This window comes from Panthera pardus, unplaced genomic scaffold (assembly GCF_024362965.1).
Source record: "Panthera pardus isolate Hobbes unplaced genomic scaffold, ASM2436296v1 HiC_scaffold_27, whole genome shotgun sequence".
Taxonomy (NCBI): Eukaryota; Metazoa; Chordata; class Mammalia; order Carnivora; family Felidae; genus Panthera; species Panthera pardus.
This window is the reverse complement of record NW_026526843.1, coordinates 123,363,187-123,383,177: the sequence shown is the minus strand read 5'-3', so window position 1 is coordinate 123,383,177 and position 19,991 is coordinate 123,363,187. Positions and strand designations below refer to the sequence as shown.

Here is a 19,991-nt window from a genome sequence, read left to right as displayed (position 1 = left end):
ATTTCCTTTCTCTAGCTCACTTGGCTATAAGAATACAGTATATAGTACATGTAGCTTATAAGATATGTGTTAACAGACTACTTATGTTGTCAGTAAGGCTTCTGGCCAACAGTAAGCTATTAATGATTGAGTTTGGGGGAACCAAGTTAGACGCCAATTTTGGACTGTGGGGGGGGGGTCGGCATTCCTAACCCCACACTGTTTAAGGGTCAACTACAATCTCCATAAGGTACAAATGGTGAATAAATGCAAAGTTTTACTGAGTTTAACCTCTGTTTGATGGGAATATGTCCCCATTGTTGTAAATGCATAGGGATGGGTCAGTTTCTCAAGCATTATGAGAGGCAGGAAAAAAAAGACAGAGTTCAAGGAAACCGATAATACTTTCTTAGAGGAAAGAAGGTTATTCCCCACCTGGGAAGAATTTCCCTTCCTGAATGAGGATGTAGATGACATTAACTTTGAGAATTGTTGTTGATCTTTGGAAAGTGTGTGTGTGTGTGTGTGTGTACACATTTGTGTGTGCTTGATCTTTCATTTTCTAATACTCATCCTCTTGAAGACCAAGAAAATTGAGGAGAAAAGCCTCCCCTCCCAGTGACACAGAGGCCTTCAAGGGAATTAACCATGGAGTATCTCAGTACTTACTGGACCTGTCCACTCCGGTCCCATGGCCACTACCCACACATGGCAGCTTATACTCCAATTCACTGGAATGGGACAGAATGAGCAGTTCCTGTCACACTATCCACATTCCACGTGCTCAATGTCCAAGTGAGGCTAGTGGCTACCCTACTGGACAACACAGGATTATAAAGCATTGCCATCATCGTAAGAGTGTCCACTGGACAGTGTGGTCCTGGACTTTCTTCAGGAGTGGGGCATAACCCAAAAGCTCAGGCTTGGACGAGGCAGTGCTCCAAGGGAATGAATTCTATGGACTGCACTAAGAGGAACAGGGACAACGTGAAGCTGGGAACTGGCCTGGCAAGTAGGGGTGGGGTACTGATGCTGAGCTGAGGATGCATCTATACAGGAGGGCTGAAGTGTCTCTCTCTCATCTATCTCTGTCCCCTCTCATCTCTATGATCTTTACCTCTCTTATCCTTTCTCTCTCTGTCTCACTAGTTTCTGCCTTTTGTTTTCACGTCAACTCTTCCACTTTGTCTCTCTGTCCCCTGATTTAAAGGAAAAACAGACAGTCTCTGGGATTACTGCACATGGTTAGAATGGGAATATACCGAGCAATGACACCATGTAGTTTTCCCCCACCCCATTTAGACAACAATACTTAGCATCCAATTGTGGAGAAGGTCTATTGATCTTTTTCGTCATTAAAATTAGCTCTAGGTATCCCTGAGCCTTCTCTTAGTCTCTTTTACAAAACTGTAGGGAAATTGAGGGAAGTGTGATGTTAGTACCACGTGCTACAGAGGTGAACAGTGATTACGATAGCAGAGCTAAGGAAGCAGGCTGGTATATGAGCTGCACAAGATATGTTTAAAACATTACCTTTGGAAGAGGGGTTGAGAATGCAATTTTCTGTTGTAATAAAGTTGTCAATTTTACTCCAAAACAAATGTATTGGCTCAGCCTTTTCTTCTTCAGTTTCATTTTTGCAAAAGCAGGGTTACCTGTGCTAACTTTACATTTTCTTATTTACATCCCACTTGTTTGGAAAACTTTTAGTGAGAGTTACTCTCGGAATAAGATCCTCACTTTACCTTGTTTCTCTTTATTCTTATTCTAAAAAATTTAGAAGTATAAAAAATATTTCTAAATTTTTTAGTGGAGGATACACCTTTCTTGGTAAAGAAGTTTCACCAGATATTTTCACGATAAATTATTAGTTATGAACGAATACGGAATTCCTCAATGAAGATAAAAGAACACAAATGAATGATCAGAGTTATGTTACTGATCTTGATTTTAGGACCATGTGAGTCATACTAAATTTTTGTTCTTGTTTGTTTTAGTGCATCAACTGCCCAGTAGGAGACGCCTTTGGCGGGTTCATTTCTTCCATTTTGGACCTTAGCTCTAAGTCCAAGGAAGGACTTTCCTCTCTTTGGCTGGTGGACAGTCAGTCTCTGCAGTTGGCCCTTCTCTTTTTCTAACTGGGAAAATGAACCCTGGAGCAGTCTCACTCCACCAGCCTGGGAGATGTGGCCTGAGAATGGTCTCCTTTCTCCACTTTCTCGAAAGTTCTCAAGGTAAGGGAGGACAAGTGGACAGGGGACAGGATAGGTTGAGGTGGTTTGAGGCTGGAGTATCAGAAGTGGGAGAGGTGTTCACAGAACAAGGTTCCTACTTTAATGCAAGATCACACTGCAGGATGCTCCTGTTGGTTTTATGAAATATCATCTTTCAAAAGACACATATGGAAAGGAGTTTGCGAGAGTGCCAATGGAGATGACCCATCTCACCGTTCAGGACTCATTGCCCACTGTGCTCCTAGACACTTTAACTTTCAATATGTGAAAGTCAGCAATCCTTTTGGTATTACTTCAGTTTCTGTTTTGATAGCTAAATTTAAGAAAAATGCATTTACTCATTTTTACTTAAAAAGCATTATCCTTAGAAGATATTTTCTTTTTAATTTTTTAATGTTTATTTATATTTGAGAGAGAGTGTGCAAGCAGTGGAGGGGCAGAGAGAGAGGGAGACACAGAATCCGAGGCAGGCTCCAGGCTCCGAGCTGTCAGCACAGAGCCCGACATAGGGCTCCAACTCACGAGCTGTGACCTTAGCCAAAGTTGGCCAGTCAACCAACTGAGCCACACAGCCACCCCGCTTAGAAGATACTTCTATCTGTGTCTCTGACCAGCTGCATACCCTCGCATCCACATGGTGAATGAAGTCTGGGATCATGTCCTCTAAACATTACCATGGACTGTGTCTGAGGTGAATTTTGGGGTGCATCATTGCAACGTTTTATTTCCCCAGTACTTTAAAATTCACAGACTTGTATAATTTTTATGTAAATAATATACGTGTATAATGTTAGATATTTTGCTTGACTTTTTGAAAAATTATGCATCTTTACGTAGACGGTATCTTTGCATGTACAACTTGGTCTACATTTTTCTTATCGTGTAATAGGCCAGATTCCTAGATATGGAACCCCAAAGGCAAATAGAGAATACATTCAAGGCACTTGTTATGGTGTTTTCCAGAAATGTGCCTTCCTCACTATATTCTTGTCTTCTTTCCCTTGAGAGCTATTGGTCTACATCTCCCTCCTAAGATAATAATGCTGCTTGAATCACAGGATGAAACATGCAAAATATAACCTTTCTTCATTTTCTGCTTTTCTAAGGATGAGTTGATGGTGCTATTTGACAACCAAAATCTGGAAAAACAGGTGAGGGGGCAAAAGCATAATTTTCAATCCTGTTTCCTGAAATATGTCTGCCTGTGAAATACGGTCCCTTTACCACCTTCCCAAAGATTGCCTCTGCCTAAACCATGTATGAAAACATGTGGAGGCCACATGGTTTTAAAAACACTGTCATTTAAAATTTAAACATACTAGACTCATCAATTATATAGCAAAAGTCTCTTCTCCATGTATCATAAAATCAAAAGTCCTATATTCAAACAGTGTGGATCCTCTGTCCAAAGCCCAGCATTAAGTTTTTAATGTAAAAACTTACCACAAAACACTGAGGATAATAATTTTTATTGACTAAGCACCTAATAAGTAGATAAGTAATAAGTACTTAAATAAATAATAAATACCTAATAAAAAGAGACCTACAAAGCAATTTTTAAAGTAAAGCATGTAAACGTTTGTAATTAGAATAAATACCACTATTTTCTTTTCTTTTTTTTTTTTTAAGTTTATTATTTGGAGAGACAGCAGAAGCAGGGGAGCAGCAGAGAGAGAGGGAGAGAGAGAATCCCAAAGAGGTTCCACGCTGTCAGCACAGAGCCCAACGTGGGGCTCGAACTGACGAACTGTGAGATCATGACCTGAGCTGAAATCCCGAGTCAGACGCTTAACCAACTGACCCACCCAGGGGCCCTAAATACCACTATTTTCAAGGGCGCTTATGTGGCTCAGTCGGTTAAGAATCTGACTCCAGCTCAGGTCATGATCTCACAGTTCGTGGGTTCAAGCCCCACATCAGGCTCTAAGCTGACAGCTCAGAGCCTGGAGCCTGCCTTGATTTCTGCGTCTCCCTCTCTCTCTGCCCCTCCCCTGCTCGTACTCTGTCTCTCTCTCTCTGTCAAAAATAAATAAACATTTAAAAAATTAACATAATAATAAATAAATACCACTATTTTCAAATGAGTATCCTTTGAAACCCACATTTTATACTTCTTTTTTTTATATGTATAGGACTCTATCAAATAGACAGCATACCTAAAAGGATCATACTCCAATGGTGTATTTTGTTAAGTGACAAATTAGTTACATAAAATGACATTACTTTTTGCACTCTGATAGTTCTGCCTGTAAATGTGGAGTTCCAAACAGCAGAATGGGACTTCTAGCTATAAAGAAGAAACTGATCCTTGTCAGGGAGGGTGGGAGGCAAATCACCCAGGGAGGGTGAAGGTGGCTTGGAGGTATGGGCTTCCAGTCACGGAATGAATATGCCACGGGAATAAACGGCACAGTGCAGGGAACACAGAGAACAGCAGTGTAATAGCTTGCATGGGGACAGATGGCAGCTAGACCTTGGTGAGCACAGCGTGACTGTAGACTTGCTGAATCGCCACGGTGCATACCCGGTGACCTGTGACACTGTGTGTCAACTATACGCAAAATTAAAAACAAAATAAAGGTAGAGTTACGACAACGTCCTACGTACTTTACTAAAAATTAAAAGGTTGCACGTGATCTTCAACATTATTGGCGCTTGTACACAGTGAAGCTCAGAGGGCCCGAAGAATGGGCTTACTTCAGCATCAGGGAGCAAAGTGGCTGTGAAACAGGAGATAGGAGGGCAGGGGTAGTTTCTACCAGCACAAAACTACAGTCTCGATATCAAGACTTGGTGTCTGATATTTAGATCAGCTCGAAATCAAGTTAAGACTTAAGCAAACAGCTTCCTAAGTATGTGGCTTTTTCTTTTTTTTTTTTTTTAAATCCGCAATGCTTACTGGCTCATTTCAGACACTCATAGCTGCATTCTTAACTCAGTGGAATCTCAGACTGGGGGCAAGGAGGTAGCTTGTGAGCTGAGCACCTTAGCAAAATCCAACTGAAGCAGATAAGTTTCCTAGCGTTTTTCTTTCATCTTAGTCCTGTTGAAAAACCCAAGTCTCTTAGGACAGACGAGGCTGGCCACGCAAGCCAAGGAGGGGCGGGTGGCCACGCAGAGCGTTAAGTGGTTCCTACAACGTCAGTGCTCTTGGAGCACAACTGGAACCTCAGTGAATGGCCCAAACTTCAACCGTCCTCGAGGAAAAACAGGAACTCTGTACCACAGCCAGAGAGAGATTCCCTGAATTCCAAGCAGAAACAGAGGATTTCTGCATTTCTTGAAGTTGTGCTGGGCCCAAGCATGTAGCGTACAAAATAACGATCGAATGTTATTTCTGGACTGAGACACGAGTTAGTGTTAAAGCTCCTACCATAAGAAGAGAAAGAAAGAAATGACTCTCCTATTAAAAGACACAAAATCAAATTCTCTTTTGGCTCAAATTTTTCTTCACATTATTTTACTGAAGTTCACATTAAGTCTTTCTTGAAACAAAATTTCCTGCTGCTGGGGTTCCAGAACAAAATGTGAGTTTGCTCTCACTGACCCTGCTGCCTCGGCATCCAGGAGAGGCCACGTTACCGTGACTGCAGCCAGGAAGGAACTGGTCCCTTGACTTCTGATACAGATGTGAACAAAATAGCAGACCAGGCTTTGCTCTTCCTTGTTGAATACGGGACACGACTCTGTTTTACTCAGTCTCCATTTTCGCCTTCAATACTTGAAATTGTAGCATAAAACATACTACAATGGCTATCAACAAAAAGACCACAGCACATGCTGATGGAGACACAGAGGCTAGAGCCCTCCGCCACTGCTGGTGGGAAGGACAGACGGTGCGGTACTTTGGACAAGAGCTTGGCGGTTTCTTACAAAGTTAAATATGGCATGTGCCCCAGCAATTCAACTCCTAAGTATCCACTCGAGAGAAATGGAAGCACGGGTCCCCACAAACACTTGTACACAAGCGTTCAGAGAAGTGTTACTTCAGAAGCCAAACAAATGGAAACCACCCAAGTACCCAGCAACCTCAGAATGGATAAACAGTACTGGGCATGTCCACTCAACAAAATACCACCGCACTCTGAGTCCATCGGGAGACAGGAACCATGCAGTTGGTTGAACGGGGCAAGTTCAATGTAACGGATTCTGAACTATGATGCGTGAGTAACTCTAAGACACCCAGAGACTCCCTATGGTACCCTTGGCCTCAGGGAGGAGTGCCCCAGCAAAGGCAGACCGGGAAAGGGTTCAGAATTTCTTAGAGGGAGTGTGCTTCTGTGAACAGAGTGTGGTCAGGCCAGAGTTGGTCTCCGGCTGCTGGGCAAGCACCAGGCCACCCCCTCGAATGCAGGTGAGGGAGGAGGTGATGGAAACCAGCCAGGGAAGCCAGATGGGAGCTCACACAGTAACTGCTTGGGGCGTGACCCTCTGTCGAAGACTGCTTCTGGAGCTGAGCGGGCTCGGGAAAGCTTCTCGCCAGATCCAGGTGGCCCAGGTTGCTGAGGGTCATAGTCCCGTGATGGGGTCAGGCTCCGCGGGCAGACCTCACACCCCCTCTTCTGATCTCTCCCGGGCACCTGCACTGGGAAATGCAGGAATGCTTCCCTTGCTACGTCCCTCCAGCTCCCCCTACTGAGAAAACTGCCCGTGGTGCTCGCGCGACAAGGAGAGATCCTGAGAGCGATGCCATAGCTTAGGGCAGAACGTGCAGTGAGCGGGGCACTGTGGGCTGACCGGTGGTACGCGGGTGAGTGACAAAAATTCTATCCAGCAGTAAAGGAACGCAGTACTGGTACTTCCTAAAAATGGATGAAATGCAAAAACTTGCTGAGTGAACGAAGGCCGTCACAGAAAAACACGTATCGTATGATCCTATGGACGTAAAATGTCGACAAAACGCAAATGCAACGAGACAGAAGGCAGACGACGGGCCGCCAGGGGCTGGAAGGAGGGAGAATGGGGTGGGTGTGAAATGCTACCAGGTTTCTTTTCAGGTGATGAAAATATACAGTTAGAGTATAAGGAAGTTTGCACAGCTCCGGAAAATACTGAAACGTAGGCTTTAAAGAGATGGAATGGAGCCGTCAAAGAAATACTACTACACGACTAGGAAAAAAACCACAAAACTTTGGTGACACTTCTGTTAACCATGTTGTGTTGTTCTTAACCCAAAGGAGGAGGGCTGCTGGCAATGTGGGGAAATGTTTTAGCTGCCGTGTGCAATCCGGTGTGAGCCACTCCCGGGAAACTAGAGTGATTTCAGCAATCGTGATGATTTCCAATTCACCTACGTGTTGGCACGTGGGCACACTCTGACTATAATCCTGCTCACTCTTTTTTCTTTCTTTGCTATTATCACTTTTCAACAGGGAGATGTTTATATGACACAAACTTTTAGACTCAACATGGTAATTCCCATTAAGTCACCTTCATTTGTGTGAATTCTTTTCCCTGTAAGCTAACAATTCACACTGCGAGTAGGCGCGTCGTCAGTGTCCGACTGGCTGGGAGCGTGTTCGTGGAGTGCGTGACAGGGCTCGGCGGGCTGAGAGACGGCGGTGGTGGGGATCGTGTCTTGCCTCGTATGTGTCTCTTAATGCTTTCCTGTGAGTCTCTGCATCCTGTCCAACGGACACAGAAGCAAAGCTTCATATTTGCTGACAACTGGAAGGGGCCACTTCTGGGCAAAGGGAGGTTAGCTGTGACTAAGAATAAAAGAGGGGGCTAAGGATGCCATATTGCAACAAATGCAGATCCAGTCAGACTCAGAGTCCTGGTGTATGCACTCTCAAGTCTGCAACAGTGTGGCCTGATACCCTGGCAAGGAGGACAAGGACCGAAAGACTGGAAATCACACCTGCTGCATATTGTTGGATTCCCCCATTTAATCACTGATCTTGAGCCTGTGTTTGGCCATGAAGGACTGGTTGGGGTCTGCTGCTAGTTCTCATGGGCATTTTCATTTTGCAGAAGCAACGTCTGAGAGCTGGCCAAGCTGCCTACAAGCATTGGAAGTCATTCCCTTTGCTCTTTAAATCAGTGCAGAGATAACAGAGTGCTGATTTTGTGAATAAGGAGCAGATAATGAATGGAAGGGAGACCCGAGAGGACCCCAAAGCTGTTTACCTATTCAAGAAGACAGACGATAGCTGGTGTGGCGAACGCTTGCTGGGGCTGCCTGCTCTCAGTGTCCCTGGGGGAGACGGATGCTGTGGATGCGACCAGGTCTGTCCTGGCCCAGAGCCCCACAGTGTCCACAGATGGGCTATCTCCCCTGGGCTGCAGCAGGGACACTGTTTCCCTCCTCTCTTCTGTCCTGAGAGCCAACAAGAGATCTTGTTCACCGAAGTTCACCAGAAGAAGAAAAACAATGAAGAAATCTGGATCTCCATGTCTCCATTCATCATTCGAGCAAGTGCGGGAAGGCTCTTCTTCTTTCAGGCCATTAGACCGATACCAGAATGTGCACATGGAATCCTCATCTATTTTTTTCAATGTTTATTTATTTTTGAGAGGCAGAGACAGAGTGCGAGCAGGGGAGGGGCACAGAGAGGGAGACACAGAATCTGAAGCAGGCTCCAGGCTCTGAGCTGTCAGTACAGAGCCTGTCGTGGAGCTCGAAGCCATGAACTGCAAGATCATGACCTAAGCTGCAGTCGGACGCTTAAATGACGGAGCTACCGAGGTGCCCCTATGGAATCCTCATCTACAGTGCCAAGATTTAGGCACAGAGGAAGAAAAACTGAGATTTCAGGAAGACTTATAGTCTTCCTGGCTGTATCCAAAGAAGATGATGTGAGAACATACCCGGAAATTCAAAAATACTAGGCACAGCTCTTGTAACCTCTATAGAGGGTAAAGACCCTTTTGGCCTGACGAGGGTTTCCCACAGCAGAGGGTGGCACTTTGTAGATTAAGGAAACACCCAGTGTAGACAGAGAAGGAACAAGACAGGTAACTGAGCTGTTATTCTGGCACCAGAAAATGGGTATCATGAAGGCAGAGAGGACTTGTACTTCCCTTCTTTCCAAGTCTATCCACAAGCATTAAGTCACATTCTCTCACCCTCTCGGTCTCCCAATAAACACTTCGTGTGCAGGTGGCACGGGGTACATTGGGTTACTCTCTTACCTGCTCCACAGACATACTCATTATTTCACAAGGGCCTTCACACATCCAATCCCTATGCCCAGTGAATGACTCAGGGTGGAAACTTCATGCACTGACAAGGCAGTGGGAAAGATATTCTGAACCAGATGGACCTCTTAAAAAGACTAATTATAAATAGAATCCGAAAAATGCAAATAACTCATCTCACTTGACCATAGTAACAGCATCAGATTTAACGTTTTAAGTCCGGACCATCTGGGCTGGATTCTCATCTTTTGAAATTCTACAGGAGCTATTTTGGTTCTCCTTGGGAAAGTTTCGGTTGAGTTACAAGGAGGGTGAAAATGCAGTCCTGTTGTTGAAATAGAAAGATCTCTCTCTGTCCCTCTCCACCCCTCCCCCCACCTCTTAGTTTGAGAAAATTCGTCTGGGGAAGAATTTGGGAACTTATGGTACATGTAAGAGATGAGAAGCACATTTCACATGCCACCAGCCACCAATTGGAGCCCACACGAGTGAGAATCATTCGTGTATAAGGCAGCCTACTTTCTCTGCATCAGAAGAAACCCAATTTCCCATACCGTGAACATTTGTATGCTGTTCCTTATTGCATGCATCTCTGGATAAGTTTACTCTGTTTCCTGAGAATGTTCTGGAGGAGGACACATGTTCTACGTGGTACACTCAGAGTGAAAGGAAAACAGTCTCTCTCCTCTCTCTGCTTCTGTGTCAATACCTCCCTCCTCGTTCTGAAACTCTGTGGAAGCTGTTAACACAGGTGGTGAGTCACTGATTTAACAAAATCGGGAACAAAACAAATACATTTTCTTTTAAAACTTGCAAAACTGCTTTTATAATATCAACGTACGACTTCTGAAGAAAAAAATATCCACAATCTTTCTACCCTAACACATCTTCCTTAAATTAAAGAAAAAAATCCGTCTTGTCTTTGCCCATATGGGTACATATTTTTAAACATAATTCGATTATAGTGTAACATGTAGTACAATGTGATCGGTGACTTTGTTTTAAGGAGTTCTTTTTACTTGATTTGGCCTCTTGAAGAACTGGAATTGTTATTCAGGTAATTTTGTGAGATCCCATAAATCCAGTAATATTCACTTAATACTCCCTAGGAAGATGCATTAACTCAAACATCAGGACTGAAGAGAGTTTTGCAACCTGTCTCTTAAAGAAACAGTTTTAAAGTTACAGTGCGCTTTCCAATGTCACTATACAAGTCTCCAGGGACGCTTCCGTTATTGCAGGTACACTCCACGTGAAGCTATTTCATTGCCACATAAGAGCGCGCCCATTTTCAATTACACGTTCTATCCTTCTGCAAACTGAAGGTGCTACCTCTGCCTGCAGAAATTCAAGGCAGCCACTGGCACAACACGACTGAATTACAAACGGGTCACAGATCTTCCAAGGTACAAATCCTTGGATTAACCCCAGCCAAGAGTTATGTGGGTGGCTCCAGTAGGCCTTCAGTAGGCCTCTCCTTTCATGGTTAGCACATCAAGGCATGGAATTCAACACGCCTGCCCACACACCTCCAGACAGGCAAATGGATGGTGGACGTGTGTTGACCATTACCCCTGCCTTTATCTCCAACCTACTCATGTCTTGTCAAAAGTGCTCTGATTTTTCTTAGGGCAACTAACTCCTTTCCCAATCTTAACGATGTGCTTTGGGAGACCCGAGCCCCCTTCTGAATTCTAGGAGTAGCTCTTACGGGCCTTACACCACCAAGAAGGGATCCCGTGATGCTAACCACAGTGGCCAGTCCCAGAACGGTCAGGTTGCCAAATTGAGGACACGGAGGCGGAATGAGTGCCAAAACGCACGCCCCCGCCATGAGCTGTAAGAGATGCTCCACTCCTCCCCACGGCTGGCGTGAGGATGGGAAGCTCTACTGGATGTGTGGAGGCTCAGCTATCACAGTGCACAGCCTGGTGCCCTGAGCTGCCCCCAGCTAGCGTCTCCAGTTGAAGTCATCACGGGAAGAAGCACAGCAGTGACACAGAGATGTCCCTGCCGGCTTGGTTGACGTAAGCTTCTTGATCGGGCGTGGCCTGATGATACACCGCTGAGGTTTTTTCCCCTGTAAATCGTCTTCATCATTGAATGTTAGTTCGCAGTAGCCTCCATCTGCCTGCAGAACATGTGCAGTGTAGCTCATTTGAGGGAGTTGTGCACTGAGTATCAACTATGCGCTGGATGTCAGACTCACCGAACCGAATTCTTCCATACTGACTGTGTCTTGAGATTATACTATGTTACAGATACAGAGGCAATGGAAGGTGCTACTCAAGCTACCTCCACCTTTTCTAGAAAATGTAAAATTACCTGAGTGGAGTACACGTAGTGTGACCCTCAATACACTGGATGACACTGGTCAACCCATGTTGACGTTTCCCCAGGATAAGTAACGTGAAGATTCTTACTAGGCACCAGAACTGATTTCTCCAAACTCAGGTGCATCACACCAAGACAGACTTCCATACTTTGCAGAGCACGTCAAAGACAGAGGTGATGTGTAGGTCAGCATCCTGCCTTGCAAAGTCTCAGGTCATGTTTCTATCTGCGGTGCTGGCCTGGGTTTTTGTGGCGTATGTGCTTTACTTCTGAGGCCTTAGAAATGACAAGGGCTTCATTGTCACTCAAAAGTATAACATCTCTCTCATTCCCCAAAGCACTGCAATGACCTGAAAACTGGCTGAAATTCTTTCCCATCCGGTCACAAGACAGGACAGCAGCCAGCCTCCAAGAAAGCCCCCAGTGATCTCTACTTCTTGGCGTTTGTGTCCTTGTAGCATCCCCTCCTACGCCAAATAGGGCTGACTTGTATAACCAAGAAATGTCAGCTGTGACTGTCGGGCCTCGGTCATGAAGACACTTTGGGTTCTCTTTCGTCTTCTCTTGGGTAACACCCTTGGGAGGAAGCCAGCTGCCATGCTGTGAGGACACTCACGCGGCCCTATGTGGGGGCCCAAGTGACGAGGAGCCAAGGCTCCAGGACATCCACTGAGGAAGCTGACCCTCCAGTCCCCAGAGCCATCAGAGACTACCGCCCCAATGGGAAACTCAAATTCAGGATCCCGAGAGACCTCAAGCCTAAACCTCACAGCCAAGTCACTCGCAAATTCCAAATTCACAGATTGGGAATGATGATTCGTATAAGCATTATATCTATTCATATAACACGTTTATAACTTTAAATGTCAAGTGTTAATATCATTGGTAACACAGCAACAGACCTACCATAGCTCTTTTAAAAAATTTTTTTTTTAATGTTTTATTTATCTTTGAGAGAAAGAGAGAGAGAGAGAGAGAGAGCAAGCAGAGGAGGGGCAGAGAGAGAGAGGGAGACAGAGTCCAAAGCAGGCTCCAGGCTCTGAGCCATCAGCACAGAGCCTGATGCAGGGCTCAAACTCACAAACCGAGCGATCATGACCTGAGCTGAAGTCGGACGCTCAACTGACTGAGCCACCCAGGTGTCCCTATAGCTCATTTTTCAAAGTTTATTCATTTTGAGGGACAGAGAGAGAGAGCGCAAGCATGCGCTCGTGAGTGTGAGTGGGGGACAAGGAGAGAGAGAATCCCAAACAGGCTCCATGCTGGCACAAGCACAGAGGTCAGTGCAGGGCTCAATCTCACGACCTTGAATCATGACCTGAGCCGAAATCAAGAGTCGGATCCTTAACTGACTGAGCCATCCAGGTGGCCCAACTAGAGCCCATTTTTTAATCAAGTAAGACATTCCATTAACTATTTTTACTTTTCAAGATGAACTCTCACAGTTGTGTGTCCCTTTCCTAAATCACCTCCTCTGTTCCTTGCTTCTCCACTGAAATTTCTGTTATTCCAGTTAAGTGGTTACGTTAGTGTCCTTGGGATATGCTATGCCTTCTTCTCAGACTTAGGAGTAGTGTGGGCTACTGAAAAGTGACCGTTTCTGTTCTGAAGGGCCAGACGCCTCCTTGTCATGTTTCACATTACTTGAATCACGGACAAATTATCTTAGGCTTAAAAGATCTCTTAGTGGTAAATTAGTCCAGTGCACCCTCCAGATGCTTGGAAATCTACATTGTTTCTTCCAAGGGTCACTCAGCCTGTGTTTGCATATGGCGATAGTGCCTATCCCGCTCTCCCAGAAGCCCTGGTCCTCTGTGCACAGCTTGAAATGGCAGGGCATGGGTGTTCAGCCAGATGTCCTTGGAGCATGCTGAAATACACAGACGGACTACCGGGGTCCGTTGGTGGTCTATTCATGCTGTGAGATTGTGTTCGCGTGAGATTTTAGTGGAGATTTATTTCAGCTTTACTACTCCATGAGATTATCAAGTATTTGAAGAAGCAATACATGAGAAGTGGTTGCATATATTGCATTAAAATCATGTTTTGCCACTTTTACACATGAGTGCTAGACCCTCACTAGAGACACACATGTGATAATTATTATAATAATAAAAACCCAGGTGGTCCCGCCTGGCTCTCGTGTTCTAATTCTCTCTTCGTTTTAGAATCTTCACATCTATTTGCATGTCTGGCTGTCCTAGGGTCTAGCGCTAATGTAGACCTCAGCTTCAACGGATTCAAGGAGCCTCCATCTACCACCCTGAGGTCTCTCAGGTTGGTTTTGGCTACATTGGCTCCCATGTTGACCCTTCACCAGATCACTGCCCTTTACTCCACATACGATAATTGGCCTATTGGTCATGAGTGCTTGTCTTGGAATATCCCTGACACCACAGTCTTCTTAACACCTGTGCAACATGTTCTGGCCAGTCACTATCCATGGCCACATGGCCTCATGGCCCAGCCTGGGATTCTATCTCAAGAGGTGAACCCTACTTCCTGCTGATGTATTTGGCTGGCCTACTTCAATCAGCTCTTTCAGTTTCTCAAGGTGACCTCCCACCTCCCATTGAATACAAGACCATCTCCACCATGAAAGACTAGACTGGATTGCCTTCCCTGATCCTTAAACTCGTTCATTTTACTGCAGATTCGGGACCTTCCCACTATCACTGCAGTCAAACTGATCATGCCACACAGAATCATCACCAGAGACAATGCAATCTTTGTCAACAGGCCAATTTGTCAACCAATTGAACAGAATTATCATACACGAAGTAGAACAAACCAGTTACATCTAATCCTCACATCAATTACAAAAAGGTTTTTGTAGATGATTTTTGAGATCTCCTAACCTCTAGATGTCTAGATTCTTCCCAAATTTTTCTACCAATCTTTTCCCTCCATTATTGTGCTTATTCAATCCGGTTCACACTCTACATTTTTATAAAACACAGTAGGTCAGTGAGTAAATTATAGTGCTAAGTAGGCTATATTTTATATCAATACAACCCCTTAACTGTGGTAGGTTTGTTTGCTAATTCCTGACTATAATGTTCTATCTATCTCCATAATGTGTGTGCTTATCACGTGCTCTTAGTTATGACTCAAATAAAAATAACTTAGCATTCATTTTATGTCAGATTTGTATGAAGTTTGTGTACTCTAACTGCAGCCAAAATGAGATACAAATAATTATATTAAATTTGAGAGATAAGCCAGGCAGTATTTAAATGTATACCGCAGACAGTATTTTATTTACAGTATACTAAATAAGATTAAAATAGTCCTGAATCTTAACAGTATATACTAGATTAATTACAGTCCTGAGTTCAAAAGGACTATCATTATTGATCCTTCCATGGCCATCTTTCATGTTATTTATCTTTTGTTTTATTAATCCAAAGAACGTCTACATCTGGTTATTTTCATGAGACATTATTTAAGTTAAGTTGAGATGCAGGGAGAAAGTAGATAAAGACAGTGGAAGAAAGCCAATAAACACAAACGCACCGAGGAGCAAACAAGTAAAAGCTAACACAATGACTCGTGCCAAAACCCCCCAAAATATGAAAACACATTCTATAAACTTCAAAATGTGGCAATAAAAAAGGAGAGAGCTGTGTAGTGAACCCATGTGTCAAAAGGCATCTGATATAACTACCTTCACTTCTCAAAATTATCAAAAATGTAATTGAGCTTAAAAATGAGAAGTATTGGCATACCTGGGTGGCTCGAGTTTAACGCCCAACTCTTGATTTTGGCTCAGGTCGTAATCCCAGGGTCCAGGATCGAGCCCCGTGTCGGGCTCTGTGCTGCATGTGAAGCCTGCTTGGGATTCTCTCTCCCTCTGCTCCTCTCCCAGCTCATGCTCTCTCTCTCTAAAAAATAAAAAAATAAAAATTAAAAAATTAAAAGTCTGTATAGAATTAGCAGATCCATTGAGTTCTTGGCAAAATTCCTGAAAACACATGTATATTCTCTATGAAGCTTTTAAAAACCTGCAGTACAAAGGAGTAAAAAGTGCCTCCAATATCAAGTAAAGTAAACTAGTTTATGACAGTATGGAAGGAAGCTGACCCCTCACTGTAAACTAGCAAGAGAAAGTACCAAAAGCAAAGAGTCAACGTATTCAGGACTTTGAAGGGAAAACTTTATACAACCATGGTATGTGTGAGTGGAACAGAGACATAGTACCTTGGAGAAGACAAGGATTAGGTCTGTTTCATTCACCAGGATGCATTCATGTATTTTCTTTCTTTTTATTTTCTTCTAACGTTTATTTATTTTTGAGAGACAGAGACAGAGTGTGAGGGGGGGAGGGGCAGAGAGAGAGAGGGAGACGCAGAATCCGAAGCAGGCTCCAGGCTCTGAGCTGTCAGCACAGAGCCTGACACGGGGCACAAACCCTTGAAGCATGAGATCATGCCCTGAGCTGAAGTCGGACGCTTCACCAACTGAGCCACCCAGGTGTCGCATTCATATGTTTTCTTTACAGACATATTTATTAAGCATCTATTATGTATAAGGTACTTTGTTAGAGCTACAACAGAGAAAAAAGGCACACTGGCTGGGAGGGAGGCAATAGACAAATCATTACCCTATTCTTTTCTAGAATTACTATTCTTTTCTATTGAATTATGAATAAGTGCTGTGAAGAAATAATCACACCACGGTGGGTGGGTAGCTATGGCCCTGCTAAGGAAGTATGGTCTGTGTCTGAGGGGAGATTAGGAGCTTACTCATTACACAGGATGGATGCAATATTTCATGCCAGGTGCTGAGAGCAATGCTCATGCAGGAAGTCGCAATTCAGCAAAAGTACCCAAGTGCATATGAGGTATCACTCTAAAAGGGAAGGATTTAACGCAAGATCATCCCAAACACAAGATGCAGCCCAGGTTTGAAAGTCTGGCAGGGTGGGGGCTAGGGTGGGGGGATGCTGGAATTCATCCCAGCAACAGTGGAACGTCACAGATGACTTCTCACTACTGCAGTGACCACATGTGGTCTTGTGTTTCTAAACAGTTTTGTTTTGGGAAATGTTGAGTTTGATGGACCTTTGAGATTCACAAGTGGACGCAGTTGGATGTGTGGGTGTGGAACATAAAGAAGAGTCTGGACTAAACAGATGGTCACTGGGGACCAAAGGGGGTCTGGTTGCTGACTGACGCCTAAGTTGCAAGAGAGCCTGTGATTCACTCTTGGGGGTCAATATTTAAAGGTCATAATAAGTTCTCCATAAAATATTTGTTGAATGCTTGATTGGCTTTCTCAGGGGTGAAAATCTGTTCCTGGCAAACTTAATATTCATGATTTCTCACCAAGTTTTTCAGTGTAAATAAGATTTGGGGAAGTCTGAATAATGCCCCCCTCCAACAGATGATGAATGAACCCCTGGAACCTCTACATGTTACATAGTATGACAAAGACTTTGCAGATGTGATGAAGGGTCTTGAGGTGAGGAGATTATCCTGGATTATCCTGGGGGGCGCTAATGGCCACTACAGATGTCCTCATAAGAGAGAGGCAGAGAAAAAAAAGGCAATGTGATGTGACAGTGATGGAATGACAAGGCCACAGGCTAAGGAACGCCAGCAGCCATGAGAATCTGGAAGAGGCAACATAGATTTGTCCCTAGAGCCTCTGGATGGAGCGTAGCCTTGCTGACACCTTGATTTCTGTCCGAAGATACTCATGTTGAACTTGTGATCTCCAGTACCGTGAGACGGTAAATGTGTCTTGTTTTATGCCACCAAGTTTGTGGTGATTGGGTAACAGCAGCCACCGGACACTGAAAAAGGGCTTTGAAATGCATCATGAGTATCTCATGTACGTAGGGAGGACGTGAAACATACCACTTCCTGACGTCGCTATACAGAAAAATAGGAGCTGAGGGCTGTTTGTCATCTGCAGTGCCCTCTGTGTGAGGACTGATGGGTCTCAGGAGGGATGGAGACAGCTCTGGTCGGCATGGACAAGTGGCCTTAGGGCCAGCTCAGCCACGGGCATTAGAATCAGCAGGGAGCGTACTGTCCTTGGAGAGTGCTGCGGGCTACTTGGGGAAGCACCAGTCGCACACAGGAGGGACTTGTAACATTTTCAACAGGAGGACACCTCGTCAGAGCTGCCTCCAGGAGGGGGATCAAAGTGGTTGGAAGTGCTCAGAAAGCAAGACTAGCTATCCAACACACAGGACCACTTTCCTCAAGATCACCAGACCACTGGGCAATATTTGAAGGGGAGTAGGTTTCGTACAGAGTGGGAGGGGACAAAACCAGAGACATAAGATTTTGTAAGGGCTCTGTACAAAAAGGAGGGTTCCTAAATTAGTTCTGTCCTTGGATCTGTTATGTACCGCCCGGCTACTGCTGTATAACAAGCAACCAACCACAAATCCCAGAGGCGTACAATGGTGTTTGTTACTCATGTGTACGATGTCAGCGGGGGCGGGGTGGTGGTCACAGAGGCGGTTCAGCTGACGAGTGCTGGGCTCACATAAAACTCAGCTTGTTGGCTGGTCTTGGCTGGGGCAGAAGGAGTGACTGGGCTGTGTTCCAGCTGTGTCTCATCCTTCAGCAGCTAGCTGGGACATATTCTCCAGCCATCGGCAAAGGGGCAAGAGAGGTCCAGCCCAATCACGCCAGCACTTCCCAAGCTTCCACATGCATCCAGTGTGATAAACCTCCCACAGGCCAGAGCAACGCACGCGGGGAAGACCAGAGTCCAGGCCAGGGACGAACACCCTGACCACAGCAAGAGACCACCATGCAGTTCCATGACAAAGGCAGGGATGGGGGGTGGGTGGGGAAGAAACCAGATATAACAATGCAATGTATTAAGCATGGCGTAAACAATTACTCAGGATTGGGTTAGTCTCCTTCAGTTTAATACATTTCATTTATAGCTACACGGGAGAGCTTCCATTGTTTTTTACTGCTCTTTCATCACAACTGTCCCTCTTTTTAAGTCTAAATTTACTGTGCTCACCAAAGAAACAAATATACGTTACCGCTGTGTCAAGTTGTGCCATTAAACAATTTCATGAGCCACGTAGGAAGCCAGCAAACGTTCCCGGGGCTAATTTATGCAACACGTTTTACTGGTAGGAATCTCCCTGAAGGAAGCCTCACTCTTCCACGAACCCAAAGCCACACGGTAACTGCCCTGAGGGTACTTCCCTTTTCCTCACAGAAGTAACCCATCCATTAAGGCTCCTCTTTGAAAGCCATTCTGAAGGTCTTCCAAGTTGGTTAAAACAAGCTGGGCTCTGATTTCTCATGGCTGTTCTCTTCCCCAAGTATCCGCTCCATTTACACACTTCACATATTCAGTTCTTTGCCTTGTAATGTTAATGTTCAAAATGTACTGAACATCCCATCTGGGATGCGAACTGAGTTGAGTGCAGAGGTCCAGACACGGTGACCAGATAAAATACAATGTGCTGAGTTAGATGTTAAGGTCACAGAACATAACAAATTTTTATTTTTATTTTTTTATGTTTTTATTTCTTTTTGAGACAGAGAGAGAGCATGAGCATGGGAGGGGCAGAAAGAGAGGGAGACACAGAATCTGAAGCGGGCTCCAGGCTGCAAGCTATCAGCACAAAGTCCGACACGGGGCTGGAACTCACAGACCGTGAGATCATGACCCAAGTTGGAGTCGGATGCTTAACCAACTTAGCCACGCAGGCGTTCCCACAAATATTTTTTTTTAATAATAAGCACGATTCAAGTATCACCTGGGGTATACTTCCTCTAAAATAAAACCAACTCTGGGGCACCTGGGTGGCTCAGTCAGTTGAACGTTTGACTCTTGATTTAGGCTCAGGTTATGATCCCAGGGTCATGGGACGGAGCTCTGCGTCAGGCTGTGTGCTGAGTGCAGAGCCTGCTTAAGAGTCTCTCCCTAAAAAAAAAAAAAGAGTCTCTCCCTCTGTCCCTCTGCCCGGCTTGCGTTCTCTCTAAAAATAAAAAAAACAATAACAACAAAAATAAAATCAACTCATTGTTTCTCGGACCTTCCAGCTTAACTAAGTCCTGTGCTTTTCATGCTAAATCTGGCACACTACCCCTGGAACAAGAAGCAGACACAACTGTTGCCTTCCCAGACTTCGGTGTCTCCTGGACAAGACAGGCACATACAAAGATAATGACAAGATGTTGCTTTTTTTTTTAACTGAAGTTAAAAAGTAGGCACTTTTATCTGAGGTATTTGAGGATATTTAACAGGGACATGTATCCATGTTGTGGGTTCCAGAGAGGACTTCCTCTTATCTCTGAACACTCAGTTATTAAGATA

General features: G+C 44.6%; 1 long non-coding RNA gene across 5 annotated transcripts in view; it reads right to left on the bottom strand.

The window, feature by feature from the left end:
- LOC109248269 (uncharacterized) overlaps nt 1-19,991 on the bottom strand; it is a 411,435-nt gene that overhangs the window by 54,174 nt on the left and 337,270 nt on the right. For 3 of the 5 annotated variants that reach the window (XR_008418365.1, XR_008418363.1, XR_008418364.1), the window contains one exon: nt 15,040-15,571. The exons of 1 other annotated variant lie outside the window; for it this stretch is intronic. This is a non-coding gene — a long non-coding RNA (uncharacterized LOC109248269). Of the gene's footprint in view, nt 1-15,039; nt 15,572-19,991 lie in introns of those variants that run through there. One more of the 5 variants, XR_008418361.1, reaches the window with a different exon arrangement.